Source organism: Geotrypetes seraphini, chromosome 2 (genome assembly GCF_902459505.1).
Source record: "Geotrypetes seraphini chromosome 2, aGeoSer1.1, whole genome shotgun sequence".
NCBI lineage: Eukaryota > Metazoa > Chordata > Amphibia > Gymnophiona > Dermophiidae > Geotrypetes > Geotrypetes seraphini.
The window spans coordinates 286,469,965-286,490,821 of NC_047085.1; the positions used below are offsets into that span (position 1 = coordinate 286,469,965).

General features: G+C 46.1%; 1 long non-coding RNA gene across 1 annotated transcript in view; it reads right to left on the reverse strand.

Moving 5' to 3' along the window:
- Window positions 1-7,396: 7,396 nt before the first annotated feature.
- LOC117353622 overlaps window positions 7,397-20,857 on the reverse strand; it is a 54,939-nt gene continuing 41,478 nt past the window's right edge. The window contains exon 3 of the long non-coding RNA XR_004537990.1: window positions 7,397-7,806. This is a non-coding gene — a long non-coding RNA (uncharacterized LOC117353622). The remainder of the gene's footprint in view (window positions 7,807-20,857) is intronic.

Here is a 20,857-nt window from a genome sequence, read left to right on the forward strand (position 1 = left end):
TAGTGTGTGTTATGTATTTTGTATGAATTACCATTTGTATTGCACTATCAAAGTTTAAAAATCAATAAAGATTTACACAAAAAAAAGGTGAGATGGTTAATATTTTGTATTTGGATTTTCAAAAGACATTTGACAGAGTTTCTCATAAAAGACTTCTGTGGAAATTAGAAAGTCATGGGATAGGAGGTAATGTCCTATTATGGATTAAGAACTGGTTGAAAGATAGAAAATAGAGTTCATTATGGTCTATGCTATATGTAATAGCACCAGAGAGAAAAGTATGGAGACAGGAAGGGTCTTAGAGTGTAAACTGGCATACAATGCCTGTGCTTCAGGTGAGACGGGAAGTAAGGTGATTGGAAATAAGATGTAGAAAGATGAAAGACAAGGATGATTATGATAGTTATGAATTGTATTTGCATGAATATTTAAGATTATGTGTGGATGAGAAACATAAATATTTTCAAGAGAAAATTAATTGTCCAAGAGAGTTGTATTCTATACTTCAAAGGCTAACTGGAAGAGTTGGCACTGGAGTTAGTCAAAGATCCTGAAGCAAGTAAATATGCAGAATATTTTGATGTAAAATCCTAAACTCTGTGTGATTGAACACAGGGAGATAAAGAGAGTAATGAGGTAGATGATTGTGAGACATATGATGTGAAATGGAAAGATTTTGTGGATGTTTCTGTAAAAGATATATCACATATAGTACAGACTTTAACAGTGACTAAAGCTAGTGTTGATCATTGTTCTTAAGGAATTTTGAGTCAAGTAAGCTGACAAAATTTCCCCCATGTTAACTTTAATGGTTAACAAATCTTTACAATCTGGGGGTTTTCCTGAATAATTTAAAATAGCACCTGTTAAACCAGTATTGGAAAAAGAAAGTTCGGAATTTGAGTAGATGTGTAATTTTAGACTGATATCTGTATTACCATTCTTATCAAGGGTATTTGTAAAGGTAGTTTTGCCACAATTGGAAGACTTTGTACAAACAAATGATTGTCTGGATAAGAATTAATTTGGGTTCAGGAAAGCCCATAGATATCTATGGTAGATGAATTACAGATAGGTATTGACCAAGGAAAATGTTTTGGTCTGGTTTCTTTGGATATTTAATCTGTCTTTGATTCATTGGATTCAACTCTGCTGCTAGTTAAATTGAGGAAATTGGGGGGGGGGGTGCAGGCTCTCTGTTGGATTGGTTTAGTTCTTATTTAGTTGAGAGAAGGATGTGTTTGTGAAATAGAGAAGTGATTTCAACTGATTTTTTTGTTAAAAAGGGGATGCCTCAAGGATCATCATTGTCAGAAACATTGTTTAATATTTTTTGGCCCCTTTGAATATGTTCAGTTCTATCTTCTAATAAAAGAGTGGGGAGAAAGATTGATTTCTGAGCTGAATGTCTTTAGTACTGTATATGAGCAAGATAGTACATAGATGATTAAGAACGACTTTGTGTTGAATGTTGCAAAAACAGAATTTATGATTGTAGGAAATGTGAATGAACATCTTTGGCCTGAGAGTTTAAGTGTAAATAATCATTTAATTATAGTGAAGAAGGAAATTTTGTTAGTGGGTGAGGTACTGGATGCAAAATTGACGATGAGTATTCAAGTAACAGATGGCATATTTTGCCATTTGGCTGACCAGTCTCAAAAGGTCCTCTTGCAATTTTTTGCAATCCTTTTGTATATACACAACTTTGAATAACTGTGTATTATCAGCAAATTTAATTTCTTCACTGGTTATTCCCATCTCTAGATCATTTATAAATGTGTTAAAAATACTGCAGTCCCAACACAGACCCATGGGGAACCCACTATTTACCATTTACCAATTAAAAAAAAACAAACTGACCATTTAACTCTGCTCTCTGTTTTCTATCTTAATCCACATGACTTTCTAATTTTCTCAAGAGTAATTCATGAAGAACTTTGTCAAATACCTTCTCAAAAATTCAGATACACAATGCCATCTGATTCATCTTTATCCACATTTGTATTCACCCCTTGAAAGAAATTAGTAGATTGGTGAGGCAAGATTTCCCATGACTAAATCTATGTTGGCTTTGTCTCATTGATTCATGCTTATAGTTTGTTCTCTATAATGGTCTCTACCATTTTGTCCAGCACCAACAAATTTTACTTTTCTGGTTTTATTGCCTCTAATGCATCCTTTAGGCAGATGGAGATTCTGGATATTTAATTTAGAATTCTGAGTAACAGAAGCCTCATGGTAGTATTTTCAAAAATGCTATCAAATGCCTGAAATGGATATGTGCAATTTGGTCCAGATTCTCAAAATGGCACTATTTGGAAAGAACCAGTAGGTACCCAAATGGTGCCTAAGTTAAATGTTTTAATTGAGCATTAACAGAGAAGTAAAATCAGAGACATAAAACTTCTCTAGATTTTAACAGTCAAAAATGCCAATAATACAATGTAGTTTTTCCAGAGAGCATAACAAAAGCATAACAACAATTTACCTCTGGATTAGCAAAGCAATATCAGCAGTCAAACAGGAAGTTTCCACATTTTATGACTGTTTAAATCTAGAGAGAGATTTTACCGCCTCTGATGCAGTCTTTGGGTGAAACATGGCCACATCAGGCATATGGTTTGTTTGAATTACTGTTTTACACCATATTGTGCATGTTGGTTCTACCCTTATGCTGCTTTGCTTGCATTGTAGATCTGCCTCTTTTATGTCCCCCAGAATCTCTATTCTACACCTTTCTGTTATGGCAGAGAATGTGGTTATGCTGTATTATATGTAAACTTAATACATAGAACAAGGCTTCAAATGTAGGTCAAAGAAAAAGAGAGAATGTATTTATTGTCTCTGTATGCTGTACAGTGCTCCCCCACGAATTTGCGGTCAGCGGTTCGCGGTCCCAGTCATTCGCGGTATTTTGTGACCACGAATGACTGGGCAGGGGAGGCAGGAGAGGGCAGCTGGAGTGCCAGCAAGTGAAGGAAATCATTTGCTGTATGCTCTGACCACCTCTTCCTGTACTAAAGTCAGGCCCTACCAATCAGGAACTGCTTCTTCAGCTGCCCTCTCCTGTCTCCCCTGCCCAGTCATTCGTGGTCACAAAATACCGCGAATGACTGGGACCGCGAACCGCTGACCGCGAATTCGTGGGGGAGCACTGTACAGCATACAGAGACAATAAATACATTCTCTCTTTTTCTTTGACCTACATTTGAAGCCTTGTTCTATGTATTAAGTTTACATATAATACAGCATAACCACATTCTCTGCCATAACAGAAAGGTTATTTACGTTTTATTTTAAATTTGTGGGGGCTCCTGGAATGGAACCCCCGTGAATTTTGGGGGAGTACTGTATTTCTGTATTCTGTTTCACTTTAACCTTTTCCTATCATAATAAATTTTACGTTACGCTGGTTCCAATCGTAATTAAGTTTTGTATTATTCACCGTTATCATTTATGGCTATTATAAACATCCTATATAATAAAAGGCTAACTCGCGCATGTGCATTCCTATTTGCGTGTTCCGTGCGCTGTAGGTCTGTGGCCTAAGGAGTGCGCATGCGCGCTAATACGTCACCAGCCTATCGCCTCCACAAGCCGGACCGCAGCCAGACGACGTTCTCCGTTTCTCCTGCCGCCGCCGCCGCCGATCTCCGTTTCTCCTTTGCCGCCCACCCCCTTCTTTTCCCGCGGGCCCGAATGGCGATTCCAGCAGCGTGTTCATCAGTCTCCACACGCTGCTTCGGGCCCTTCTACTGCCCTGATTTGCTCTGCCGCGTCTCTGATGATGTCATCAGGGACGTGCCAGAGTAAATCAGGGCAGTAGAAGGGCCCGAAGCAGCGTGTGGAGACTGATGCAAGCGCTGCTGGAATCATCACCTTTGTAGTCCGGCCCGCGGGAAGGGAAGGGGGGGGTAGAGGAAACGCTAATGCTGCTGCACAGGGAACTGGTGGGGGGGGGAGGGAAATGGAGGGGAAGGGAATGCTGCTTTGGACGGACAGACAGACAGAGAGAGGAAGGGAAACACAAAGAAAATAAGAAATACACAGGGGCAGGTGCTCAGGGAACTGGTGTGGGGGGAGGGAAATGGAGGGGGATGGAATGCTGCTTTGGACAGACAGAGAGAGGAAGGGAAACACAAAGAAAATAAGAAAGACACAGGGGCAGGTGCACAGGGAACTGTTGTGGGGGGAGGGAAATGGAGGGGGATGGAATGCTGCTTTGGACAGACAGACAGAGGGAGGAAGGGAGACATAAAGGAAAGAAGAAAGACACAGAGTCAGGGAGATACACAGAAAGACAGACAGGCAAAGGAGGCCAGGGACAGAGACAGACAGAAAGGACAGCGGGAGCCGCGTCAGGAGGGGTGCGAGATGCGGCAGTGGGAACTTTTCCAATGGGTGCAACTGGGCAGCTGTCGGGAACCTTTGATCAGGGGCAGAGCAAGGTAAGAGTATCATAGGGATAAGAAGGAGGAGGGAGGATAAAAAAGGAAGGGATGCCTACTGCTGGACAGGGGGAGAAGGAAAGAGATGCTGATGGACAGGGGAGGTGAAGAAAAAGGAACGGAGGACTAATGTTGGACAGAGGGAGAAGGAAAGAGGTAAAACAAAGGGAGAAGGGCTGCTGCTGCATAAGGAGAGCAGTGAAGGGGTGGTGGTGGACACAGTGGAGGTAAAAGGAAGGGAAAATGGACAGGGGGAGCAGGCAAGGGGTGGTGATGGACAGCCAAGGAAAAAGAAAGGCAGAAAGAAAGAAAGCGGCTAAGGAGAGAGAGAGAAAAAAAGACAGACACACACACATATGTTCTAGCACCCGTTAATGTAACGGGCTTAAAGACTAGTAATGTAAATAAGTCATAAGTCTGTAAATTCAAATATTTTGTGTTCCTGGCTCTTTATTAGTCCATACAGACTGTTTATACACGATGGCAAACGACATTTTTGGAATGTCCCGTCATCCGGGACACATGATTGGAAAAGATTAAATAATGGTTAATTTCAAGAATGCATCCTTTTCAAGATTGTTGCATTAATATGAGACTCTCACATTCTGTCTAGTACAAAGATGACTTAGGCATAGTGTACATTCCCATTTTGAAAGTATTTCACCCTATTTTTGGTTACTTAAACTCTGTTGACATACCCTTTGTGCCACCACTTTTACCTGTACTCTGTAGATTAATCCTATCAATATGAAATGATATTGCCTGCAGGTATCAACTACTTGTGCTATGAATTTTGCAACTTATGTTTTGCAAATTTATGTCAGTCAAACTACACATGCTGTTCAGATTTGTCTTACAGAACTGAAAAGCCAAGGCAGGTATAATACCTTCATTGTCTTGAGTTGGGACATCAATTTCAACAGTTTTAATTGTTCATCATATATTCTGTTAATGAGAACTGGGAGAGAGACAAGGTGGCTTAATTAACTTCACATGAACAGTTTTGGATTTTTGAATTAAATGCTATACAGCCATGGGGTTTAAATGATGCTATTGAATGGAACTCTTGTCATTAAAGCATCTATTATAATAACTTGGTTTGACTGATGTAATTCTATAGAACTTTATTATTCTGGTGTTCTTGTTTAAAGTGTTACATAAGAACATAAGAATTGCCACTGCTGGGTCAGACCAGTGGCCCATCGTGCCCAGCATCTGCTCCCATGGTGGCCCCTAGGTCAAGGACCTGAGCCCTAACTGAGTCTAGCATTACCTGTGTAGGTTCTGGTCTAGCAGGAACTTGTCTAACTTTGTCTTAAATCCCTGAAGGGTGTTTTCCCCTACGACAGCCTCCGGAAGAGCATTCCAGTTTTCCACCACTCTGGGTGAAAAAGAATTTCCTTACGATTGTACGGAATCTATCCCCTTTTAACTTTAGAGAGTGCCCTCTCGTTCTCCCTACCTTGGAGAGGGTGAACAACCTGTCTTTATCTACTAAGTCTATGTCCTTCATTATCTTGAACGTTTCAATCATGTCTTAGGATTAGTGGGGATGGGCGGACCCGCTATGCCTAAGGCCTGATTGGTCCAGGCTTCTAGAGCCTGGGCCAATCAAGCCTTAGATTTAGCGGGGATGGGCCGGGAAGGGGCAGGTCCATCTCATTTCCAAGAGGCGGGCCCGTCGGCTGGACGGCAGCAAGACCCGTCCAGCCGACCAACATGTAAAGGTTAGTTGGGGGAGGGAGGTTAGTTTTGGGGGTGGGAGGGGGTCGTCGGGCTTTCCGGCAGGAGGATTGGGCATCCTCCTGCCCACGATTACCAGTTTGGGGGGGAGGGGGTTCCAGGGGGGTTCCGGCAGGAGGACTGGGCATCCTCCTGTCGGCGATGGGACAGGCGGCCGCGACTGCGGCCACTATACTTATTGCAGCAGGGAAATCCCTTGCTGCCATAAGTATAGCGGCCGCGTCTACTTACAATGTAGAACAGCATTTTGCTGGCCTACATTTTAAGCTTCTCTTCCTCTACTAGGGAGACGCGTAGGGCCGCCTAGGTTCGCCTAAGGCCCTTAGGCGAGCTTAGGCGTCGTGCGGGTCTCCCTAGGCTCCTGGAGGTGCCTTCAATATAGGCGGCCTGCCTGGGGAGCATTTTTTTTTTAAACGTGCATCCCGATTGGCTGATTAGACAGCTGTAGGACGCCTACAGCTGCCTAAAATTGGGACGCACTTTGGAGAATCAGGCCCTGAATATCTAGTTTCATTTTTGGCCGCCATTCAGACGATCAATATTCAGCACCAACCATTTATGTTTCTAGCAGTGGAAGATAGGATTGTTATTTATGTGGTCCTATTTAACCATCACCTACAACCTGGCCTCCTTGAGTAGGCCTGCTCTTACTAGCGGAAGCTATGCAGGGTTGAGCTTGGCTAGTACCGGGATGGGAGACCACTTGGGAATACCAGGTGTTTTAGGCTGAGGGAGCCCTATGTTTGGCAGCAGCAACATAGTGGAACTACACACTGTGTGGAAGAAAGCAATGGCAAACCACTCCTGTACTCTGCCATGAAACATCACAAGGTGGATTCCTCACTGTGTGTGTTGCCATGAGTGGCTGACTTGGTGGCATGATCCATCCATGTAACCATTAGATTCAGTGTTAAATGGCTTTATTTTTATTTATTTATTCCATTTGTGCATCACACATACCTATACAAGCTCTAGGCAACATTACAGAGGAAGAGATTAGAAGAGGGTAGGGAGGACTATGGAGGGCAGGAAGAAGTGGAGAGGAGAGAAGCATGTAGAATATTTCCTAGAAACTCCCAACTTTACAGATAGGAGCACCATCTATGTAAATGATATCTTAATGAATTAAAGGAATATATAAAAAGGAAAACAAAATCAAATAAGTCTGGCAGAAGTCCAATTTTCTGAAGCAGCTCTGTTGCCTCAGCATATTTTAAATAATCCCAATGGCAAAAGTCCAGACGGGACAGATATCACTCGGGCTTTCCAGCTGCTGCAGCCCTAACTCATTGCTTCCAGACAGAAGATGCACAGAGATAGAACAATCCAGTGCCGGGCCGCACTGCTCTTGGTGGGCGGCGGATGCTCATGAGCAGCTCCCGAAGAATACAGCACTCTGCCTTCATCGGACAACTGGGAGGAGGAGTCCATGGCACGATCTCACTCCATGGATCCGGAGACACCACCAGTTCCTCCCCAATGAGAAAGCAGACGCCACCCCATCCTAGGCAACCACCAGCAGCGATCAACCATGCCTCCACTGGTCCCACCTCCAGCAACAATCTCCCCTCAGCCATCTCCAGTCACCACATGCAGGTAGGAAGGGCCTCTGCTGAAAATGATCACACAATATAGCCAGTTAGCTGCTATGCACTAAGGGTGAAATTCTCAAAGACATGCTGAAAGTTAGCATGTGATAGGGTGCCCTAATGCCGGCTAATCAATCAATCTGGAAGCATGTTTTCTAAAAAAATGAAGGTGCCAAATGGTGCCTTACGACACTGGTGTCTCACTCACAGAAGTGTTTAGGAGTGTGTAAGGACACCTAAGGCTGACATGGGCATGGCTTACACCAGAAATAGCCTTAGGCATCCTTAAACAGCGCCTTAAATGTAGGCTTCTAAAATGCTGACCATTTGAGGTGCTGATATAAAAAAAAAAAAAAAGCAGAATTCTATAACTGGCGCTGATTTGTGATTGACATGCTATCGGTGACCACTTGTTAAGCAGCCACTGATCCGATGCCAATTTTTGAATTCCCCACCTAACTGCAAATATTTAGCAGAGATAACCTTGCTGAATATCTGTGGATAGCTGGTATAAGCAATCAGCAGCCATTGCTGACCAGATAAATAACTCTGAGAATTGGGGAGATTATATTCATGATAATACATAATTCCAAAGAGATTTTTTAAATATGTGGTTTATAATAAAAACATAGCACAGGATCTTTTGAATGGAAGTATACACATATAAAAAGTAGGCATATATATGCACAGCACCTACTTTCACGTGACAAACATTCCCAGAGGCATAGTTTGGGTAAAGCAAGGGAAAAAGTTGTAATACATGTACAGTATATAGTTTATCAAGTAGATGTGTGAAATTATATGTATACTTATCTGCACCAGCCTCGGAACACATGTGATTTTGTGTGAAAACATTTATGCAGTATAGGGAATTGCTCTATGCACCTATTTCATATAAATGCACATAGTATTTTTTGGAAATTTTTAAAGAAGTGTTATAAAATTATCTCTCAGCATAAAATAAGCACGGAAGATCATAATATGTTTTGGCTTAACTGTTAGTTGAGTTACTCAATTAAAATATTGCTAATGCTATGATTTTGAATTGTATTATCTTATATATTGTCAATTGTCAATGGCCGTCCAAAAATCAATAGGATCCATTTTGCAGAGAATTTAGTTGTATTAAGTCCCTGTGTTGCCTTTTGAAAAACAATATGGCCCGAATTCTCAAAACCGTGCCAAAAGTTAGGTAGCGGTAGGTGCCCTACTGCTGCCTAACTTAATATTTTAATTGGTGATAAACAGCACGGTAATTGATTGTGTTTAAAACCAATTAAAATAAATAAATAAATATATATATATATATATATATATATATATTTTTTTTTTTTTTTTTAATGTAGACACTTGCAAGTGCCTACAAACAGCAGCCAGTTACTATCCATAGAGATGTATACTAGTGCCGTAGGCATGGTTTACCCTGGAAGAGGAGGCGGTAATGGCTAGCGCGTGTGGCATTTTAGCACACGCAATTCCACGTGTTAAGGCCCTAACACACCTTTGTAAAAGGAGCCCTTTATTATAATGATGGGTTGCACCTTACCATTGCAGGAAAAAGAATCCTAGCTGAGAAATTCAGACAATATGCTTCTAGGCATTTAAACTAGAAGGTGAGGGTGGCATATTTATGGAGATTACTTCTGGTGGCCACCCCCAGCAAAAGACAAGATTTGATAATGATAAAGATAATAATATTAACAATAGCTTTATTCTTTTATACCGCCATAACCAAAAGTTCTAGGCGGTTTAATAATAATAATAAAAAGAGCTGGACAATCAGTGAAATACAATAATACAGTAAAAAATACGAATATTTGTAAAATACAATTTCAATAATAAAACTCTCATTAAGTAATAAACTTATCAAACAAAGTGTTCTTAATTAATTTCCGAAAACTGCAATAGGATAACATAGTTTGTTGAATACATTTACCTAACCAAGATTGTTGCCTACCAGCTTGAAATGCTAGGGTCCTATCTAAGAAGGTCTTATATCTACACCCATTAATTTTTGGATAAGCAAATAAGTAGAAGTTTCTAGTTTCTCTTGATGGTCTATGTAACACAAAATGAGGAAAAAGGTAAGCTGGAGACAATCCTGATATCAGCTTAAAGCAGATACAGGAAAATTTGAATAATACTCTTGGCTCCAAAGACAGTCAGTGAAGTAAAGGATAATAAGGACTAATATGGTTGTTCTGTTTAAACCAAAAATCAATTGAACAGCTGTTTTCTGAATTATCCTTATTTTTCTTAGAATTTTTTGGGGCGCTCCTAAATAGATGATGTTACAGTAGTCTAAAATAGATAAAACTACCGTATTTTCGCGGATATAAAGCGCGCGTTATACGCGTTTTTACATACCGCGCATACCCTTCGCGCGTTATATGCCTGAGCGCGGTATACAAATTTTTTTTTACATATTTCACACCCCGCCCGACGCCCGATTCATCATCCGGAAGGACGCTCGCACCCCCACCGCTCGCACCCCCACCCCGAAGGACCGCCGACTCCCCGACAATATCGGGCCAGGAGGGAGCCCAAACCCTCCTGGCCACGGCGACCCCCTACCCCCACCTCGCACTACATTACGGGCAGGAGGGATCCTAGGCCCTCCTGCCCTCGACGCAAACCCCCCTCCCCCCAACGACCGCCCCCCCCAAGAACCTCCGACCGCCCCCCCAGCCGACCCGCGATCCCCCTAGCGTCCCCCACGACCCCCCCACCCCCCTTCCCCGTACCTTTGGTAGTTGGCCGGACAGACGGGAGCCAAACCCGCCTGTCCGGCAGGCAGCCAACGAAGGAATGAGGCCGGATTGGCCCATCCATCCTAAAGCTCCGCCTACTGGTGGGGCCTAAGGCACGTGGGCCAATCAGAATAGGCCCTGGAGCCTTAGGTCCCACCTGGGGGCGCGGCCTGAGGCACATGGGCCCAACCCGACCATGTGCCTCAGGCCACGCCCCCAGGTGGGACCTAAGGCTCCAGGCCTATTCTGATTGGCCCACGCGCCTTAGGCCCCACCAGTAGGCGGAGCTTTAGGATGGATGGGCCAATCCGGCCTCATTCCTTCGTTGGCTGCCTGCCGGACAGGTGGGTTTGGCTCCCGTCTGTCTGGCCAACTACCAAAGGTACGGGGAAGGGGGGTGGGGGGGTCGTGGGGGTCGCCAGGGGGATCGCGGGTCGGCTGGGGGGACGGTCGGAGGTTCTTGGGGGGGGGGCGGTCGTTGGGGGGGAGGGGGGTTTGTGTCGAGGGCAGGAGGGCCTGGGATCCCTCCTGCCAGTAATGTAGTGCGGGTGGGGTTAGGGGGTCGCCGTGGCCAGGAGGATTTGGGCTCCCTCCTGGCCCGATATTGTCGGGGAGTCGGCGGTCCTTCGGGGTGGGAGTGCGAGTGGTCCTGCCGAGGGGGGAGAAGAATCGGACGTCGAGGGGGGGCATCAGGCTTTCAGGATGGGGACAGACCTTCAAGGGGGACAGGACTTCAAGGGGGACAGGCAGACCTTCAAGGGGGACAGGCAGACCTTCAAGGGGGACAGGCAGACCTTCAAGGGGGGACAGGACTTCAAGGGGGGACAGGAAAGTCAGGGCGGGTGAACGGTGAGTCGGGGCAACCAGAGGAGAGTCGGGGAGGGCGAAAGGAGAGTCGGGGTGGCCAGAGGAGAGTCGGGCAGCATGCGCGGTATACCCATGAGCGCTGTATACAAAAGTTTCCGTACATACAAGTGTGGTTTCTGCGCGCTATACCCGTGTGCGCGTTTTACACGGGTGCGCGTTATATCCGCGAAAATACAGTAATGCCTGCATCAATAATCTAAACGATAAAGGATCAAAATATTTTTTACTAGTCTTTAAGCCCGTTACATTAACGGGTGCTAGAATAGATGTGTGTGTCTGTCTTTCTTTCTTTCTCTCTCTCCCCTTGGCCGCTGTCTGTCTGTCTATGTTTATTTGTTTTTCTCTCCTTGGACACTGGCTTTCTCTCCTTAGACGCTGGCTGTCTCTCCTTGGACGCTGCCTGAATGTCTTCCTTTCTGTCTGTCTCACTGTCCCCCTGTGTGTCATTCTTTGTGTCTGTGTCCTTGTGTCATTCCCCCGCCCCCTCCAGAGCAAAGCTGTCTGCCCCCAGCATACCCCTTTCCCTCTCCCTGACCCCCTTGTGTCTTCCCCCTCCCCCCCGAGCAAAGCTGTCTACCCCCCAGCACACCTCTGCAACAAAAGCATCCCCCTGTACCTGCAGCACTGGCATGACACCCTTCAGCCAATCGTGAGTGTTCAGAGCGCGACAGGGAGCGGGGCCTGCAGCTTCTTCGGCATCGGTGAGGAAGGAGAGGTTGGCCCAACTCTCCGCAGGGGCTTTGGGGACAGTCTTCTGCAGCTCGAAGCCCTCCTCCCAGCAGCACTCCGTACTGCCTTCCTCCCGCCGCCAAGAATAGATGTCTGTATGTCTGGGTTTTTTTATTTGTCTCTCTCTCCTTGGACGCTGTCTGTCTGTCATTCTTTGTGTCTGTGTCTCTCCCTGGTCCCCTGTCTGTCCGTCTTTCTTTCTGTCTCCCTGGCCCCCCTGCTTGCCAAAGCAGCCCCCTTTCCCTCTCCCCCTGTTCTGCAATGCCTACCTGCTCCATGGCCCCTTTCTGTCCCCCCCCCCATGATTGCTATCTGCACTCAGCACAACCCTCCCACCAAAACAGCCCCCTTTCCTGCCTGCTCCATGGCCCTTCTTTTTCCTCTTCCCCTCCCGTTCTTCCCCTCCCTCCAGTCACCACTGCCATTCCTATTTAAAACGGCCTGCTGAGGTTCGCAGCTGGCTGTAGCGAATCTCGCAGGCCACTGTTCACCTCAGTAGCGTGTTCCCTCTGACGCGATCATCAGAGGGAACGTGCTACCATGTGGAGAGCGGCCTGCGAGGTTTGCTACAGCCGGCCGCGAACCTCAGCAGGCCGTTTTAAATAGGAATGGCAGAGGTGACTGGAGGGAGGGGAAGAACAGGAGCGGTAGCGGTTGTTGCGGGAGGGGGGGAGTCGGCGACGTGCAGGCCGCTGTAAACAGGAGCGGCAGCGGCAGCAGGACCATGAGCCCTCCTCCCACCATCCGCTGCCAGAGCCGCTCCTGTCACCCGATGCAGCTAACTGGCGCATACGCCTCAAGCCGTGGTCAAGGCTGGGGACTCACGCATGCGCACTCCTTCGGTCACAGACCTACATGCACGGAACACGCAAATAGGAGTGTGCATGCACGGCTAGCTCTTTATTATATTAGATGGTTCTTAATTTCCACAATGTAAAAAGGCATTTTTGTACCACTAGCATTTTTGTACCAACATTAGATTAACTTCCTAGTGATGCAACAGGAAATGAGCTGAAATTAAAAACTATACAATATATGAGATTGCTGCGGAATAATAGCTGGAAAGCAATGACCACAAACACTCACAGTCTAAGCAACAAAAATCAGGCTCTACAAGCCCTGATTTTAGAGGTGGGCTTGGATATCATTGCTATCACAGAGACATGGTTCACTGATTTCCATGGATGGGACACCAACATACCAGGCTATAATCTTTTTAGGAAGGACAGAAATGCTTGAAAAGGTGGAGGAGTATCTTTCTATGTAAAGATAGATATCCAAGTGACTGAAATGCAGGGGGCCTGGGGAAAGGAAGATATGAAATGGATTGTTTTGGGTGTTGTCCATAGACCTCTGACTCAATCGCAGCAAATTGACAAATGTCTGATTATGAATATACAAAAGTTGGAAAAGAAAGAAGTGCTGTTGCTAGGTGATTTCAACCTGCCAGATGCAGACTGGAAAGTTCCGTCTGCGGAATTGAAAAGAAGTAGAGGGATCATGTATGCCTTACAAGGGGCTCTGTTCAGACAAATGGTGACAGAACCGAGGGAAAAAGAGATACTGGATCTGGTGCTAACAAATGGTGAAAGTGTCTCTAATGTCTGAGTGGGGGCCCACCTGGAAAGTAGTGATCATCATACAGTTGGTTCAATATAACAGCCAAAGAGGAGGATGGCCACACAAAACTCAAAGTCCTGGATTTCAAATGTGCAGATTTTAGTAGCATGGGAGAGTACCTGAAAAAAGAGCTGATTGGATAAGAAGACATAAGGGAAGCGGAAAAACAGTGCTCCTAGTTGAAAGGTGAAATAAATAGAGCTATTGATCTTTATGTGAAGAAAATAAATAAAAAACAAGAGAAATAGGAAACTGATATGGTTCTCCAAACTAGTGGCGGAAAAAATAAAGACAAAATAATTGGTGTTCGTGAAATATAAAAAAAACTCAAGAAGAGGAGTACAGAAAGGAATAGTAGATGAAACTGAAAGAAGTGAAGAGAGAAATATGTCTGGGGAATGTACAAGCAGAAGAGCAAATGGGTATAAATATAAGAATGGGAGACAAAATTTTTTTTAGGTATATTAGTGAAAGGAGGAAGAAAAAAATGGAATTACGAGACTGAAAGAAGGTACGAACCGCTATGTGGAGAGTGATGAGGAAAAAGCAAATGTGCTGAACAAATGCTTCTGTTCAGTGTTCACAGAAGAAAACTTGGAGAAGGACCACAATTGGTCAGCAAAGCTACACCTGAGAATGGAATGGATACTGCATCATGCACAGAAGAAAGTGTTTATGAACAACTTGAAAAATTGATGGTGGACAAAGCTATGTGACTGGATGGGAGGTTCTGGTAGGTCCTCTTAAAGATTTGTTCAATAAATCTTTAGCGACGTTAGAGGTTCCACGGAACTGGAGAAGAGCGGATGTTGTCCCTTTTCACAAAAGTGGTTGCAGAGATGAAGCAGGAAACTACAGGCTGGTAAGCCTCACTTCAGTTATTGCAAAAATAATGGAAACGTTGCTGAAGAAAAGGATAGTGTAATTCTTAGAATCTAATAGATTACAAGATCCGAGGGAACATGGGTTTACTAATGTTAAATCATGCCAAACAAATTTGATTGAATTCTTTGACTAGGTGACCAAAGAACTGGATCAAGGATGTGCGCTAAATGTAATTTATTTAGATTTCAGCAAAGCCTTTGACACGGTTCCTAATAGGAAGCTCTTAAACAAACTCCATTGGCTGAAGTTAGGGCCCAAAGAGGTAAACTGGATTAGAAACTGGTTGACGGGCAGACACCAGAGGGTAGTGATAAATGGAATTTGCTTGGAGGAGGGAAAGGTGAGAAATTAAGTGCCTCAAGGATTGGTATTGGGACCAATTCTGTTCAATATGTTTGTGAGCAACATTGCTGAAGAGTTAGAAGGTAAGGTTAGCCTTAAAAAAAAAAAAAAAAAAAAATATATATATATATATATATACAGTGGTACCTCGGTTTACGAGTGCACCGGTTTGCGAGTGTTTTGCAAGACGAGCAAAACATTTGCAAAATCGGTGCCTCGGAAACTGAGTGTGGCTCGATTTACGAGCACCCCCCCCGCAATCTGGCACCCCCCCTGAGCATGCTCAAGGCCTGCGAGTTCACGTTCTGAACGTGAACGTGAACTCGCAGGCCTTGAGCATGCTCAGATGCTCAAGGCCCAGCAGACGAGGAGTCCGATCTTCTAGAGTTCCCAGATGAGGGTAAGAAGCGGCGGGGGGGAGGGGGGGGGGAGCTTAGTAAAAGGAACCCTAGATTTCTCCTTTTGGTGGAATTTTTTATGTTTATGCTATAAACTAGTCTTTAAGCCCGTTAAATTAACAGTTGCTAGAATATATGTGTGTGTTTCTGTCTATCTTTTTTCTTTGTCTTTCTCTCATTGGATGCTGTCTGTCTGTCTTCCTTTCCCAGAGCAAAGCATGATTGCTGTCTGCCCCTCAGAACATCCCTCTCCCCAAATCAGCCCCCTTTCCCTCTTCCCCTGGCCCCCTGATGTGCCATGCCTGCCTGCTCCATGGCCCCCTCTGTTCCCCCCTCCCAGAGCAAAACATGATTGCTTTCTGGCCCCAGCACACCCCTCCCCCCAAAGCAGCTCGCATTTCCTCTCGCACTGGCCCCCTGCCTGCCTGTATTGCTCCCTCTTCTGGCCCACCAGCACGAACCGCTGCTGCTGCTCCTCTTCAAAGCAGCCTGCTGAGGATCGCCGGCTCGCTGTAGTGAACTTGCAGGCCGCTCTCCACCTCGGTAGCATATTCCCTCTAACGCACGGGATCGCATCAGAGGGAACATGCTACCAAGGTGGACAGCGGCCTGCGAGTTCACTACAGCTGGACGGCGATTCTCAGCAGGCTGCTTTGAAGAGGAGAAGCAGCAGCTTCAGCAGCGGTTTGTTGTCTGGGTGAGTAAGGGCGGGAGGGGGGAGTCGCCGGCGTGTTCCCTGCCTCCTTGTTCGAAAATGGAATTCGGCATGGAGGGACACATCATAATGTCAAGGAACACACTGTTCTAAGTGCGCTTGCGCACGTGGAGGGGCATAATAAAAAAAAAAGTCTAAGTCCCCTTTTGGCCTAAGGTCTTAAACATTGAAAGTAGAAGCAGGGAAAATGTCCATTATCAAGAAAAAAGTCCAAAAGGAGGTTTTTTAAAATAATGGCTTGCCTCTACGTTCAGCTGTTTAGGCGAACGTTTAGCTGTTTAGGCGAAGGAGGAGACAGTCCTTCGCCTAAAAGCTGAATTCTGTAACCGGTATCTGTCAAAAACAACACCGGTTACAGAATCCCCCCTACAACGATCGGGGCAGGAGGGAGCCCAAAACATCTGAGACTCACGACCCCTGCCAACAACATTGGGCCAGGAGAGAGCCCAAGCCCTCCTGGCCCCGCCGATTACGATTGGGGCAAAAGGTAGCCTAAGCCCTCTTGCCCCGGCGATCCTGAACCCCCGACTATGATTGGGGCAAAAGGGAGCCCTAGCTCTCTTGCTCTGGTGATCCCGAACCCCCCTTCCCCCACTGATTATGAGGAGGAAGGAGGAAGCCCAAGCCCTCCTGCCCGGCGGCACCCCCACCCACTGATTACAATCGAGAAGGAAGGAACCCAGCCCTCCTGCCCAGGCGATAACCCCCCCCCCCGCTGATTATGATTGGGCAGGAGGGACCTAAGCCCTCCTGGCAAGGTGAACCCCCTACCTCCCACCCCACTAAGATACAAGTAGGAGGGATCCCAGGCCCTCCTGCCCTCAATGTACCCCCTTCAATGATTGGCCCCCCTAACCCCTGATCGGCCCCCCCTGCGACCTGTGAGACCCCCGCCAACCCCTCGACCCCCCAAATCTCTCTCCCCGTATCTTTAAATGATGTCCAGATGGACAGGTGCCAAGCCCGTCCATCTGGCAGGCCAGCCATCCCATGAATGGCTGGCTTTAGAGCCTGATTGGCCCAGGTGCCTGAAACCCTGCCCACAGGGCAGATGGCTCATCTCTCCTGCCGCAATGGTGATCGCCTACCCCCCTCTGAACCGCGGAACTTCAGGGTGAGGATCGCTGGCAGGGGAGATGCCCTGCCACGATACTCACCCCAAAGTACCGTGGTTCAGAGAGGGGTGGGCGATCACCATTGTGGCAGGAGAGATGAGCCATCTCTCCTGCAGCGATAGTTGCAGTAGGGGGTAGGCAGGTTGCTGGGGCCGCTAAGCTGCAGCTATCAGCCCAGTGTTCCTTTTTTTGACTTGGTCTAAGTCAAAACGTGTAAATGCCGCCTAGACAACCTGCCTAAACTTTTGGTTATACCTGCTGTATGCCTAGGTGTAGGTCGGCACACCTCCCACCCTCTCCCCTCCTCTAAAAATGCCTCTTTTCGCTCTATGTGTTTAGAGGCAGGGGAAAGGCCTAAGCTGGTTTTAGATACGTCTAAAACCAGCTTTGATTATGGGTACTTGGACGATCAGGCTTTTTGATCGTCCAAGTACCCATTTAGGCCACTTTTTAGATTTTTTTTATTATTATTATGAGCCCCTTAGGGTTTTATTATAGAGGATATGAAAAAATGAATACAGAAATTTCATGTAATAAGATATTTAAATTAACGTGGAGTCCATTGACAAATTTTGTTAACATTGATTAGCTGGATTATCCCCGTATTTCCTATTTGATTTGCACATCCCGGGAGGGGGGGGTGGTATTATATTTTGTTGTATTAATTGACCAGAAAGCGTTCAACAAAGTACCTCATGCGAGACTTCTCAAAAAACTACAAAGTCATGGAAGAGAAGGGGATATACTAAGATGGATAGGAAAATGGCTAGAAAACAGAAGACAGGGAGTGGGCATAAATGGGAAATACTCAGACTGGAAGGAAGTAACTAGTGGTGTGCCTCAGGGCTCAGTTCTTATCTTATTCAATATCTTCGTAAATGACCTGGAAGAAGAAACGACCAGTGCTATCATCAAGCTTGCAGATGACACAAAACTATGCCGAGCAATCAGGTCACAAAAAGACAGCGAAGAACTCCAGAGAGATTTGCAGCAACTTGAGAGATGGGCAGAAAATTGGCAGATGAGTTTTAATGTAGAAAAATGCAAAGTGATGCACCTGGGCACTAAAAACAAGGAGCATGGGTACAAACTGTTAGGTATAACATTGGGGAAGAGCGAACAAGAAAAAGACCTGGGAGTACTGATAGATAGAACCCTGAAGCCATCGGCTCAATGCGCAGCGGCGGCAAAGCTAACAGGATGTTAGGCATGATAAAGAAAGGAATCACGAGTATATCAAGGGAGGTCATAATGCCGCTTTATAGAGCAATGGTCAGACCACACCTGGAATACTGTGTCCAACACTGGTCTCCATACCTGAAGAAGGATATAACACTACTGGAGAGGGTGCAGAGGCGAGTGACGAAGCTAGTAAAAGGTATGGAGAACTTGAGCTACAAAGATCGCCTCAGAAAACTGGGACTATTCACTCTTGAGAAGAGAAGACTGAGAGGGGATCTGATAGAGACTTTTAAATTGCTAAAAGGACATAATGGAGCAAGCTCCATTATCGACATAATGGAGCAAGCTCACTCACCAGCAGGGGGAAAGGATGGTGAGCAAGAAACAGCGTTATTCACATTGGCAAATGTAACCCAGTCTCGGACCAGAGGTCATGGCCTAAAGCTGAGAGGGGACATGGCCAGGACAAACGTCAAAAAGTTCTGCTTCACACAGCGAGTGGTGAACGCCTGGAACTCTCTCCTGAAAGAGCTGGTGGATGAAACCACCAATCTAGGATTTAAGGGAAAATTGGACGCACATCTTCATGCAGAAGACATTGAGGGATACGAGTGACTAGTGTATTCGCCAGTGTGTGCCTGGCTGAGCCTCCACGTGTGCGGATCGCCGGACTAGATGGACCCCAGGTCTAATCCGGTGCAGGCATTTTTTATGTTCTTATGACCAGAGGAAAGTGCTGTTTATGATTTTCATTGTATGTTTGTAGTAATGCACTTTGTTTTTGTTGTTGAATTAGGGTGGGGGGAAATGTTTTGTAGTATTTCTTTGATCGATTGTAAGTGCTGTATGTATATTTTAATGCACTGTTTTCGAACAGAAAATTAATAAAGATTTAAAAATAATTAGAAAGGCGTTATCTAAATTGGCAAATTAGGGAAATCTCTACTTTTCACAAATACTGAGTTGTGGAATAATTTTTCTGTTCAACTGCACGATCTGGACTCTTTCTATTTCAAAAAATCTCAAAACTTGACTATTTTCAAAGTTGTAAATTCCGTTCCTCTCCATACTATTCCAAATTCATATTATACTTGTTCTCTTTTCTAATTTTTTATAAACCGTGCTGAGCTCTATTGTTATAAATAAGATGTGGTATATAAGCCTAAGGTTTAGCTTAGTTTAAAAGACTTGAAGTGGTCCAGAGGAAGGCAACAAATATGGTATGGAGTTTGAACAAAAAGAAGTATGAGAAGCGACTGGAAGACCTAAATATGTATACTCTGGAGCAGTGGCGTACCTAGGGGGGGCGGGCCGCCCCGGGTACCAGCCCTAAGGGGGTGTTCCCGGCCTTGCCGTTCAGTCCCCCGCCACCCCCGAAGGACCGCTCGCCCCCCTGGCCTCCCCGCACCACCTATGAACAGCCGCAGCAGGATCGCGAAGTCAGCGTCAGCATCCCTGCGCTGCTTCCTGCGCCACGATCCCGCCCCTCCTCTGACGTCAGACGTCGGAGGCTGGGGCTGGCGGGCTCGGAGTGGCGCGCGGAGTTACGGTGCAACCCGGCTCCCACTGTCCTCGAGCTCTCCTCTGCCCGCGTTTTGCCGCTGCCGTTCCGTTCCCCGTCCCTCCTCCCCTCCCCCGCCCCACTCCGACTCTCAGCCATGGTCATGACGGATGGTCAGAGGCACTTGCAACGGGGGCCCGTGCGGGTGGGCTTCTACGACATCGAGCGCACCCTGGGAAAGGGCAACTTCGCCGTAGTGAAACTGGCCAGGCATCGCATCACCAAGACCGAGGCAAGTAGAAGCGGCGAGCCCCGGCGGTAGGGGGCGGAGGGCGGAAGCAGGTCGCCCCTGCAAAATGCGTTTGGGGGTCAGGAAGTTGGGGCGGGCGGGCGGGCAAGCAGGCTTTCAAGGGGGAGGGGGTGACAGGCAGGCCTTCAAGGGGGGACAGGCCTTCGGGGGGGGGGTGTAGGCCTTTGGGGGGGTGCAGACCTTCAAGGGGGTGCAGGCCTTCAAGGGGGGAAAGGCAGGCAGGCCTTCAAGGGGGGGATAGGCCTACAAGGGGGGGGGGACAGGCCTTCAAGGGGGGGTGCAGGCCTTCAAGGGGGGGACAGGCCTACAAGGGGAAGGGACAGGCGTTATGTTATGTTTGGAATAATGGTTACATATATGAGGTTCAATAAAAGAAAATTTTCACTGCCTGTTTCTATTCTGACCATTTATTCCATTTCATGGTTATTGCAAAAAAAAAAAAAAAAAAAAAAATTTTTTTTACATGGGGGGGGGGGGGGGGGGTGTCAAAAAATGATGGGCCCCGGGTGCCACATACCCTAGGTACGCCACTGCTCTGGAGGAGAAGAGGGACAGGGGCGATATGATGCAGATTTTTAAGTACTTGAAAGCATTAATATGGAACCAAATCTTTTCCAGAGAAGAAAAAATGGTAAAACTAGAGGGCATAATTTGAGGTTG